This window comes from Tupaia chinensis, unplaced genomic scaffold (genome assembly GCF_000334495.1).
Source record: "Tupaia chinensis unplaced genomic scaffold, TupChi_1.0 Scaffold145685_1, whole genome shotgun sequence".
Classification (NCBI taxonomy): Eukaryota; Metazoa; Chordata; class Mammalia; order Scandentia; family Tupaiidae; genus Tupaia; species Tupaia belangeri.
The window spans coordinates 1,168,396-1,181,151 of record NW_006205542.1 but is presented as its reverse complement, the minus strand read 5'-3'; the positions used below and the strand labels follow the sequence as shown (position 1 = coordinate 1,181,151).

General features: G+C 36.5%; 1 non-coding gene and 1 pseudogene across 1 annotated transcript; both read left to right on the top strand.

The window, feature by feature from the left end:
- The first annotated feature begins 3,640 nt into the window (after positions 1-3,640).
- Positions 3,641-12,756, top strand: part of LOC102472283 (NAD kinase 2, mitochondrial-like) — a 36,937-nt pseudogene continuing 27,821 nt past the window's right edge.
- Positions 3,916-3,977, top strand: MIR30C (microRNA mir-30c). Its single transcript, NR_130603.1, has one exon. It is a non-coding gene; the product is annotated as a microRNA mir-30c (primary transcript).

The following is a 12,756-nucleotide window of genomic DNA, read 5'->3' as shown; positions in this document are numbered from 1 at the left end:
TCTAACTTATTTTTAAAATCTACTCACTGTACTCTACACAGAGATGAACAGACTTCTAGCTATTCTCTCACACTATAGAATTTGCTGAATTTAATGTTTAAATACACTGCTTTGAGTTACAGTGAGAACATGAGACAGAATCAGGTATAGATTCGCAGTATAACATTTGGGGTCAGGATAGAACTTTTCCCCAAGGATGAACATGAGAAGGTTAATTAAAGAGGGAATGGACTTTCTCAGAGCGAAGGATATTCTCATACAGCCCTGGACTTTTGAGTTAGATAAATCTCTATTAATTTTTCGAACATATTCTATACTTTTATGTACTTTGGAGTCACATTATTATTAATTATTCATAAATTATAATATTTTAGAGAGATATTGTATACTGCAATTTTTCTCTAAGAACTGATGAATAAAAACAAACTAGAGTAAGGATCCTTAAGGTTACTGTAAATGAAGGAGGCTTAAACTGGGGTCCCTACTGTTAAAGTGTCTTGTGATTTTCTCACATTACTTAGAAAATTTTATGCAGTTTATTATTCATTGGCGAACTTTTTGTCACATTGTGGGAGGTTTCGATTTTGTGTTCACCTAGGGGTGATGATTCCTCTGTTAAATGTTCATCTCCTACTCTGGGCAAGATTAAAATGGAATGGAAGGTACAATAGCAGATGTTTGGCCAAGCAAGGAGAGGAAGCAGGTGGCAAAGTGGCTTTGGGAGATGGTCCCATAGAATAAGATACAAAGTATCCTCACTAGGAATTTTCCTTCTAGCTCTAAAATCTGACCATGGTAGGGGACCTGGAGCCTGACTTTTAAGAGTTGGTAATACCCATGACTATGCAGGGCATGAACAGCTGAAAGTCCTGATGCACAAGATACATTAAGCTTCAAAAATGCTGACTTTTCTTCAGCAAATCCTTTCATGGCTACTGTAAAACTGCTGCGATTTGACTTAAAAATGAATGTTGTAAAAAGCTACTGTGTGTCTGAAATGTGATATGCACTACTACAGAATTGTTTTAAAAATCAGATAATTGATTAAAAGTTTTTCTGAACACAGAATGTGCCAAATGCAATCAAGTATAATATACATTTGAAATAAATACCTTTTCATTTAGAATTAAAAATGGCCAAGTGCTAGCTTATCAGAGATTGGTTTTTTCATGTGACTGAAATGCCTACTAAATTAGAAGTTCTAGTGAAATAAAAGAGTAGATCCACATTACAACAGGAGCTTATCAGACTTGCCTCTGAGTGGTTAAAATCATCATTTCATGTAACTAAAATTGTTTTAATGACTGTATTTAGTAAGGGTGTGGTTCTCTCCAGTTAGAACATTTTAAAATTTTAAAATGATCATTCTATGTTCCAACCCAACTTTTATTAGAACCAATTTCCTTTTATTTTTTAAACATTTTCTTGGAGTTTTTCTCTGCACTTACTACGTACCCTGACTTTTCTTTACTTGAAATCCATACAGTTTTAAACTCAGGCTGTTTTTATGAAAGAGGTATTGCTGTCATTTAAGGAAAGATGACTTATGATGTAGTAATTTGTCTTCTTAGCCATAACTTCTTTTTAAAAAAGTAGTAAAACAACCTAATCCTGAATTATTGAGGAATCTAAAAACAAATCTTTGGAAACTTTTAAATATTTGTAATTTAATGATTAAAAACCTGAATAATCATTTTCAAATTGTTAGTAAATTGTCAGATAGTAGATGACATCATTCACTCATTAACTCATTCATCAAATATTTAAGGAAAACCTCCTTTAATTATGAACAAATCCTGCTATGTGTCATGAATTTTTAAAAATGAAATTAGTTAAGGAAAATATTATGTCACTTCTCTAGGAACTTGATTTTATAGAGAGATTGATAAAGAAATAATTGTAATAAAGCATAGAGGAAAATGCAGAGTTCCAGTGTGAACTTGAGACAGAATCAAGTGGTGGTGGTGAAAGGACAAGTTAGGGGAAGAGTGAGGTGTTAGAAATGGCTATGAGCAAAAGAAGCTGCTGAAGAGAGAATATTAATTTGGGAGCGTGAAAACTGTGCAGGTGGGCAGAAGTGGAGAAACAGCAGAAGAAAGGGAGGCTGGTGTGAATGAGTCCTTCTAAAATGCCTTTATCCCTTCAGTTATGGCAGAAGTCAATATTTAGCAAACAAGAATTCATAAACTCTCCAGCCCAGACCCACTGAAGTTTTCACTGGCACTCCTTAGAGCACTTCCATCACTGCCTCTCCTCATGCCCATTCTCTCCTCCATGAAAAGCTTTGCAGCTCAAGCCAGAGTTGGGAATTGCCCAGGACTTCTCTGCCTCCTGGGGTCTTCTTCCTTTAGCTGGTCACTTAGGGATTCTGTGCTCTTATCTTTGTAATCTCTCTGGTCCCTCACATTTGTTTTTGTTTGTGCTCTCACTGTGTTTTCCCTAATAAAGGCTCTCATGCTCTACCCTATACTTGTTCAAGTAATTCTTTTCCTGTTTTTTTCTTATTTGCAGCCTTATATAGCTACATTGAACTTTCTAAAAATCACACCTGGTCATGCCAGTTGCCTAGCATCAGTGGCCTCCATAGTTTGGAGATAATGCCCAAACCCCTGTCATGTGAGGCCCTCCAAGCTCCTCCCATGCTTCTCTCTTTAGCCTCATCCATATGCCTCTTCGGCTCCAAGTCTGCAGAATTTTTGCAGGTCTCAGCATGTATTTCCTTCTCTACATGGGTATTTTCTTCTGGTACACTTTCAGATGGGCTATCCCCTTCTCCACCTACCCTTTTCAAATCACCATTAACACCATCTTCACCTAATTTTGTTCAATCTGTAAAGCTCAGCCTTGTTATTAGAAGTGTCTTCTGACTCTCTGTAACACTTGTCACACTTACAACAATGATCTGTGTGTCTGTCTTATAGGTTACATTGTGTCTTTTCTTGAAGGCAAGGAAGATACCATTCATTTATTATCATCCAGAATTTTTAAAAATTGCTCTTATATCAAAGGCACTCACATACATAAAGAAATAATGCTGAAACAGTTTGGAATTATATGCCACTTTGGTTTGCAGTATTCTCTTATCATTTAGTTGTTTGGGGATGTATAATATTGATTAATGTCTTCTTCACCCAAGGATTTTGTGTACAAGAATTAAATTTCACAAATGATGTCTAAAAACCATTTGAATAAGTTATTCTTAGAAAGAACTTTAGGAATCAACTAAGTTCATTCATGAGTATGCTTCTAATTATAGATTTACTTCCTTTCAAATATGCTATTTTCAAAAATTTCAGGACTATGTTGGTAAGTTGTATTATACCATTTTTAATATAACTTGTGCCTTAACATATTTACTTTTTGCTTATTTGATTGAATGTATGACTACATACAATTAAGATAACTTTTAGTAATTAAATTGTTGGATGATCTTCTGTCTGTGGCAAGAGATCAGCCCTCGTTCTCAGTTCTGTGCAGGAATGAGCTGGAACAAAGTTGTACAGCCCAGAGAGAGAAGCTGGATGTCATGTCTTCCACAGTCAAAGGGATATACATGTTGTTTAAGGACGGGGGATGGTGAATCTTTCTATGCCATTTTAAGAAAGTGTAGAATATTGGAAACCCGTAGTTAACTAAATTCATGAGTGTGCAAGTACAAAACTGGAGACCTCTGGACAATCCTAGGATGTATGGAACAGAAGGTGAACGAACACTGAGCAGGAGGCAAGAAAGTAAGCATCACGTAGCCTCCCCACCACCCTTCCAGCCCCAGCCCTAAAAGGGCCGTAATTTAACCCAAGTGTGCTTTTTTGATCTCTTCCTGTGACACATGGTATCGTGAAATACTGCCGGGTTTCCTGAGGCTTGCGCTGCTGATCGCCAACCCTGCCCTAGCGAACACTGAGCGACAGATACTGTAAACATCCTACACTCTCAGCTGTGGAAAGTGAGAAAGCTGGGAGAAGGCTGTTTACTCTCTCTGCCTTGGAAATCAGCTAAAGACAAATGGATTGGGAGTGTTCCTACATGTCTCATAATTTACCCTATCCAGTGTTTATTACAAGGTCAACTACAAAAAAGAGAAGAGCAAATCGACTAAGGCATACTAAGAAATGTAAAATGTGTAAAATCGGTTGTTTTTGAACTGTCTCGCACTGTTTAAAAAGGGGAAAAAAAATACGTATTACCAAGTGCCCAGGATATGAAAAATAGGAGGCTATGTTTTGTGGGTTACTCTAGCCTGGTATCTATAAGAGAAACAAAACATTGAATGCCAGCAAATTAAGCCAGGCAACTTTCCATTAACTTGAATATAGCATTTCTACCATAAGTGTCTTTCTCTTTTTTTTTCCTGACATGAAAAAACTGGTGTCCTGGGACTTGCTATTTTATCAGAGGCAGTTTGGAACGCCATGCTTAAAGAGTAGCAGTGACAAACAGTATAAATAAAGCCTACTATTGAAAGGCAGAATTAAAATAAACATTTTAAGAAAAGAAAATTCAGGGTGGAGGGGAAATACAAGAAAAAAAATTTGTAAGAAAAATCTGGAGAACTAACTTCTACATTCAGCCTAGATCTGAAAATCATACTCTTTATTTCTTCTTCCATGGAAATTGTCTATTTCAAAGACGGAATATCTAACTTAGAATTTGACTTACCTAAAATTTGAATCTCCTGTTTTTTTCTAACTGGTATTAAATAAACCATTTTTAAAAAAAGAGAGATCTTTGCTTTAGGACACACATCTAAGATGATAGGAACAATGCTTTATATGAGTCTAACACACACACAAACACATACAGAGTGACTGTAGCACGTGATTTCAATGAAGGACTTGAAACTTGAGCAGGCTGGCTTTGAAGCAGAGATATATATTGTTGAAGTGTTTAGTGACTAGTCCCAGCAAAGTTGAGTCACTAACCTTTTAAGATTTTGCCGCGGGCTTAAAGAAGTCCACTCTGAGACAATGCTCTACAGTCTTTTCAAAGAAAGATTTATTGTGGATGTTTCAAACTTTGCTTTCTTCCAGGAGATAGATAAAAACAAAAGCAGCTTGAAGTGAAGGAAATGTGTGTGCTCTGCCATAAATTCTTAGTCTGCCTAATGAAAAGGGGGCACATTCAGATATTCCAGATCTAAATTGATATTAATGTTCAATCATGAATGTTAGTGTCTCAAAGCCTATTGTAATATGTGCTGAAATTTATTCCCTCATTCAGGAAACATTTATTTTATTTTATTTTATTTTATTTTTTGGAGAGGTTTTTGCTGTAGGGCACGTGCGCTCACCAGAAAGACAGAGAGAGACAGAGAGACAGAGAGCAAGAAATCACCCCCCGGGGAGATGGCCACACCGCAATCCCTTTTCCTCCATTCTCCTCTCGGGATCTTGGGCATGCAGGCACACACACCCAGTGTGAGTTGAAACCACCGGGTCCAGGACTCGAACCGCAGTTGACTACATAGGAGTCCAACGACATAGCCATTATGACAACTGCTGGTCCCCAGGAAACATTTATTGATCACCTACTGTGTGCCAGTTCTAGACACACAGGGGCTGTACCAGAAAGCAGAAACAAAATCCTTGCTCTCATGGAACTTCAAGTGAATGTACAGCCTGACAAAACATGGACATCTTGTTCTTTATCTATATGAAATATATAATTTTATTCAATGGTATTTTTACCTTCTTTAGTCTTTCAAAACTAAGTTAATTTAAGTATTTTAAAACATTTGTTGTCTAGGAAAAAACTTCTAGATACTAACCTTAATATTTTATTTTATCTAATTCACTCTTTCACATTATTTGTCCAGATATGTTCTCATTGATGTTAGCCTATTTGGTGGCACAGGTAAGTGTTGAAGTGCTTGAATGGCATACATATGTATTTGCTGAGAGGATATTGCTAAGCAGTTTTACATGGATATATGCACACGTATATATGTTATGTACAAATTATCACTGTATATAGTGCAAGCAAACTTTACAAATTCAACGCTAATCTGTTCAGATTTATAGCCCTCCAGATACTGATGAGGATGATATATCTTTATGTTATGTTTATTTGTTGCTAAGAAAATTTGGTGAAGACTTTAAAAGATCATAGTACTTTTTAAATGTTAAATATTTGTTTATGTTTGAAAAAACCATAAGCTTTCACTGACAATTTTTTGCAAGCGAATTGTGTCATTAAAAACCTAATGGATGGACCAGCAGATGTAATGGTTATATCACTGACTCTCACATAGTTGACCACAGCGCAAGTCCTGGATCCTGTGGCTTCAAACTCACGCAGGGCACTTGTGCATGTAGGCCCAAAATTCTAAGAGAAGACTGGAGGAAAAGGGATTGCAGCAAGGCTATGCCCCTAGGCTATGCCCCCAGGCCATGCCCTCACTTTCTGCCTTTCTGTCTCTCTCTCTGGAGAGTGCACACACCCGATAGCAAAAGTCTCTCTTAAAAAAATAGTAAAAATAAAAGTGTTGTATGTACTGTATTTGTTTATAGATTCATGGTTTCCCCTATTAGTAAGCTTTTCATTATACACATTTTTATGTCTAGTGGTAATCTATTTCTCTAAAATTATTCTGGCTTAGACTTCTCTAGATGTAAATACATTTCTACTCTCCATTTTAAAATGGCAAAAAAAACCAGGTTGTTAATCACAACATTGGTTTTTAGTGTTATTTTGGTTAATTGTCATTGAAAAGCTCCATGGTTAATATATAAAATTCAGTTGTATGTATGTCAGCAACAAACAAGTTTAAAGACTGAGTTTTTAAACACATATTACTTATGGGGACAGCACATGGTGTGGAGATTTAGGCATTGGACTCCCATGTAGCAGACTGTGGTTCGAGTCCTGGATCTGTCAGCTTGTTTTCTCACTTTGCCTCTCTGTCTTTCTCTTTATCGATCTCTCTCTGGTGAGTATGCATGCCCTACAGCAACTCAAAATAATAATAATTAATAGAATTAAATAAATAATTATAAATAATAACATAAAAAACAGTGCCTCAAGGGTAAATTTAACAGAAGATGTGTAAGACATCTACACTAGAAATTAAATATTTGAGAAGAATTGAAGATGAATTGAAGAAATGGAGGGATATATTATATTCATGGAGAATAAGACTCAATGTTGTTAAATGGTTATTCCATAGTTGATCTGTAGATTCATTGCAGCCCTAAATAAAATGTAAGTGTGTATATTTGGAAATCGATAATCTGATTCTAAAGTTTCTAATTCAAATGACAAAGAAGAGCCAAGGCAATTTGAAGAAAATATTAAGAAACTATCCTACTACATATCAAGATCTATTATAAAGTTATAGTAATTATAACATTATGATATTGGTACAAAAACAGACAGACACACAATAGATAGACAAATAGAATAGAAACATCATTATGATATAGATGATAATGAATTACACTGGAGACAAGATGGTCTGTGGATCTGAATAGGAAAAGTAAAACAAGAAAGCTTCTAGGAAAAAATATATACAACATCTTTATGACCATAGAGTGTGAAGATTTTCCTGAAAAAGCTCACGAGAGAGCAACCAACAAGAAAGGGGAAAGAAATGATGATTTGAATTCTAATAAAGAACTTCTGTCTATCAAAAGAGATGGCCTGTAATCTAGTGGTCAAGGGAGCTAATCCCACATAGCTGATCACAGTTCAAATCCTAGTCCCAGAGGCCTGAAAAATATGCCAGGTGCATGTGTATGTATGTGCACCCCAAATCTCAAGAGGATGAAAAACTGGAGATGGGATTGTGGCTTGCCCCGTTAAGGTGCTTTCTCTCTGTCTCTCTAGCTAGTGCACATACTTTCTGGCAATTAAAAGAACAATTGAGAAGGGACCAGCAGATGGTGTAACAGTTTCATTGCTGGACTTCCACATGGCCGACCACAATTGGAGTCCCAAACCTGAAGGCTTGAAAATAGCTCTGGGCTTGCATACGTGTGTGCCCAAGATCCTGGGTGGAGAATGGAAGGGAAGGGATTTCTGTGGGGCCATTCCCCCCTCTCACTGTTTCTGTCTTCTCTCTGGTGGATGCATATGCCCTAATGCAAAAAACTCTTTAAAGCAAAAAAAAAAGAGAGAGAGAAAATGAAAAGGCAGGTACAAAAAAGGTGTTAGCAACAAATATAACAACTTATATCCAGAATATGTAAAAAAAAGTCATATACATTAATAAGGAAAAACAAACAACCCAGTAGAAAAATTGGCAAAAACGTGAATAGATAATTCACGAAGGAGAATTAACATAAAAGTTGTTCAGCAGCCTTTATTATCAAGTAAATGCAAATTAAAACTACAGCTCAATACTAAGACACACTCACCAGAATAAGTAAAATTTTAAAAAATAATTTAAAAATCTATTATTGGCAAGGTTATGGAATAACACTGCTGATAAGAGCATAAATTGGTACGACCACTTTAGAAAACTGCCTGGTAGACTGTACTTATCCTGAACACCATATCCTATGTCCCAGTTGTCACCTACCCCACAGAAATATTTACAGTGCTCGCTAAAGGAAATTAATAGATGTTTGTAGCTGCATTCTTTGTAATAGCCCCAAATCAGAAACGATCAAGTGTCAATCAAAGCATTTCATAAACAAATTAGAATCACAAACATATTGTGATATAGTCACACAGTTTACAACTTCTTATGAAATTCTGAGTGATTCTCAAAGAATAGAATAAAATAAGCCAGACATCATAGAGACCGTACTGCATCTCTGTTTACATTCATTTAAAAGACAGGTGAAGCTAATCCGTATTTGTGGTGATAGCAGTCAGAATGTGGCTACCTTGTGGAATAGAAACCAGTGACTGGATGCAGGCATGAGGGACTGGATTTCTTGGGTGTTGGGTGTTGTGTCTATGGAGTAGTGATCACACAGGTGTCACCTCATGAAAAGCTCTCAACTTGACATTTATTTGTGTACTTCACTATGTGTTACATTTTAACAAAAAAATGCAAGGTTAAACATTTAAAATATATAACTGTATGTGTGTGTGTATATATATATATATATATATATATAAAACTATAAAATCACCTGATCTTAACTAAGGCAGGTAGAACAGATATGAGTAGTCAACTAAGAGGAACCGTCTCCTAGACCATCTTTCTCTCAATACATCGCAACAATACGTACCTTGAAGAACACTCTCAGGAATTGTCACAGAAGATTACACCATCCATAAGTACACATAGAAAAATCGCAAATGGGCCAGCCTGTGGCCAAGAAATTACATGAGCTGGATCCCACACCTACTGTGGTTCAAGTCTCAGACCCAGCAGCTTGAAAAACATGCTGGCCACATGTGCATGCATGCCCAAAATCCCAAGAGAAGGGAGAAATCAATATGTAGAAGAGCAGAAAGCCCTCAGCACAACCCCAGCTCGACGGTGACAACATCAGCTGGTGGCATCTGGGGAGGGAGACTGTGGAAGTTGCTCCTCCTGGTTGGTGCTGATGGCCAAAACCACTCTGTACGAGTTCCAGCAACAGCAGGAGTAGAAGCTACATGAAGCTCTCAGAAGACAACCTGAAGCAGCTGCTCATGCTGAAAAGCTGTAGCTACAGCGGACTGCTTAAACAGCATGATATTCACACCAAAAACCTAGAGCACATTATACATAGTTCATGAAATGAGGGAATTGAGGTTCATCTAGTAAAAAGGAAAGAACGTGATGAAGAAATTGCTCAGTGGGCAGGTACTGTCATTGCTGCAGGAGTTGATAGCACATACTTCTGGCAGCAAATAATGCCTTTGAAAGACATAGGGGGAGGGTCATTTATGTCTTCCTGTTTGATGTACATATTCCTTCCCAGAAGCTTTACGGAAGTTCTTTCATGGTCAATTCAAGTGGTTATAGAGGCAGTGAATCAATTTATACCTTGAAGGGATCCACATAAATTCCTGTGGACTATCATGAGCAGCAACTAAGTTTAAATCAACATATGGGTGCCTTTAACATTGAAAGGGTGCATGATGAAAGGTCTCAGGCTTTAAGACGTGAGAGCTCTTTGCCAGTGAGAGTTCTAAATGAAGACTTTGGGGAGAATCTGTCATGCAGAATGACATATCCTGGGCTGACGCAGGGGACAATTTAAGAAGTATATCCTCTAGAAGGACTGTCTACTTTGACGTTTCAGTCAATGATGGTCTTTGGGAAAAAGAAAAATTCAAAGCTCAATCTGTGTGTGGGAACAGGATCAAAGGCCTGGCCATTCAGTATTAACAGGTTGCAGCTCAGGCTTTGGAAGATGTTTTAAATATTGCAAAATGACAAGAAAATTTGAGTCTTCCATTGAACAGAGAATTAGTGGAGAAAATAACAAATGGATAAAATGAATCACTGCTGTACAGTCCAAAAGAACCAAAAAATACATTTCAGTATTTGAAAACCAATGGTAAACAGTTTTCTTAAACAGTTACCAATGTCATTTCTACTCAAAGACTTGTGTTCATTCTCACTGGGATGCCTGTAGAGTTTGGATAAATTCTATCATTGACTTAATGTAAATAGGTAAATGCATAGATGCTAAAAATTTTCTAATTTCAGAACAGTAATGTTATGATTCTATTCATTTATAGATTTTAATCATTAAAAAAGGTAGAAGAAAAATTTCTATGATCCTCTGGCCCGTGGATTAAGCCAGAATCTTAATATCATGATGTGTAGGCTCTTGAGAAATTTTTCTGGCTTTCTTAATTCTGATATTTGTATTTTACATCAGAATGTCAGCAATAATGTTTGCTAAAGAATGTTAATTTTTCCTGCGTTTCAACCAACTTTCTGACTGTGGTTATAGTTTTCATGTGAGCTGATACATGGCTTCCCCTTACTAAGATTAGTTGTCACTCATTCTAAAACTCTAACTCTATAAAATAATCCCTTCATGTGTGTGTGTGTGTGTGTGTGTGTGTGTGTATTCATTTTCCTATGTATACCAACAAATTTTTCAGTTTCTTATGTTTAAATCAGAATTGTAGAAATTTCAAAATCCACTTGCTAAGTACACTAAAAAATTTAGCTCTATAGCATTGACTACCATGACAATGAATAACAAAAATCTTTGTAAATCGTGACTTTTTTGAGGATTATCCTAAGGAAACTTAAATGAATACGACGCTAGGAACTCTTCCTTTTGGTTATTTGAGTTATTGGATAACTTACGGGGCATTAGGCATTCATGTGGTATGAAAAAGTTTATCATAACTAGCACAGTTAACTTTTGTTTTTTGGGGGAGAGGTTTTTGTTATAGGGTGTGTGCGCACGCCAAAAAGACAGAGAGAAAGCGAAACCCCCCCCCCTGGGGGGGGGGGGATGGCCACACCGCAATCCCTTCTCCTCCATTCTCCTCTCGGGATCTTGGGCATGAATGCACATGCACCAGGCATGAGTTTAAGCCACCAGGTCCGGGACTCAAACCATGGTCGACTACCACCAGGTCTGGGACTCAAACTGCATTTGACTATGTGGGAGTCCAGTGACATAACCATCACACCATCTGCTGGTCCCAAAGAGTTAAATATATTTTTTAAGATTTATTTTATTTTATTTCTTATTATTACTTTAATTTGACTGGAGACAGAGACAAAGAGAAGGTAAGAAAGCAAGCTGCCAGGTCCAGCACTACAAAAGAGGTTAGCTATGGAGGAGTCCAGCACCTTAACCACTGTGCCACCTGCTGGCCTTAAGTTAAGTATTTTTAAAAAGTCAAGTAGGTGGACCAGCTGATGGCATAGTGGTTATGCCAAAGACAAAAGCCTCTCAAAAAAAAGTCAAGTAGGTGAATATTTATATGATCTAAAAATGGGGATACACCTTTTTTAATATTCAAAATATTTGTTATAATTTTGTTTGTGACTCTATAACCGAGACAATGTGGTTTTAAATATTTCTGAGAAAATATTTACATGTCAACTACTCAAACTGTTGAAAGGCAAATGCCCAGCACACAAGTCACACTTAAACCTTCTGAATTTAGCTGTGCCTACCTAGTATTCTGTGATATACCATCTGCTAGCAAACAAAAATCGGGATACACCTTTAAAGCATTCAAGTAATTTTTAGAAATCCACAAGATAAAAGACTAATAAAAATAAAGATTATTAAAGTCTTTCATATTAAAACCTACCTAAGAAAATACAGAAACAAATAATTTGAGGAAATAACCACAAACTTACAGCATGGAGAGAACTAACAGTTACATTAGGTGAGATATTCTCACATCCTGAAGACAGAGACTTTAACTGAAAAATGGAAAAATATGTAGTAATTCATAAAAGAAGGCACTCAAATATCTAGTAAAATGCTTAAAACTTACGGCACCAAGAATAATCACAAAAGTTTCTAAAATGAAAGTTCTTTAACGTTGAGGGCAATCTGATTGAAAAGTTAAGCCTTCATGAAATGGTCCATTGGCTTGTCATGGCCACGTGAAATTGAGAATCTAAATTGGGTGATATGTTTTTTGAGCTGCGTTTTTTGATAGCTTTGAACTATGCCAATGAAGTATGAAATATTATTGATTGACTATCTGGTGTGATTATCTTTGAGACTACAAAACGTTTTACAGAATTAATGGAGAAATTGTCTCTTTTTTATAAGACCTTACAAGAAAAATAAGTTTTAATATGCTAATTTATGCCAGAAACAAAATAAAATACACTACCTATTGTGATAAACGCAGTTCCTACAGGAGCTCTGGTTTTTAGAT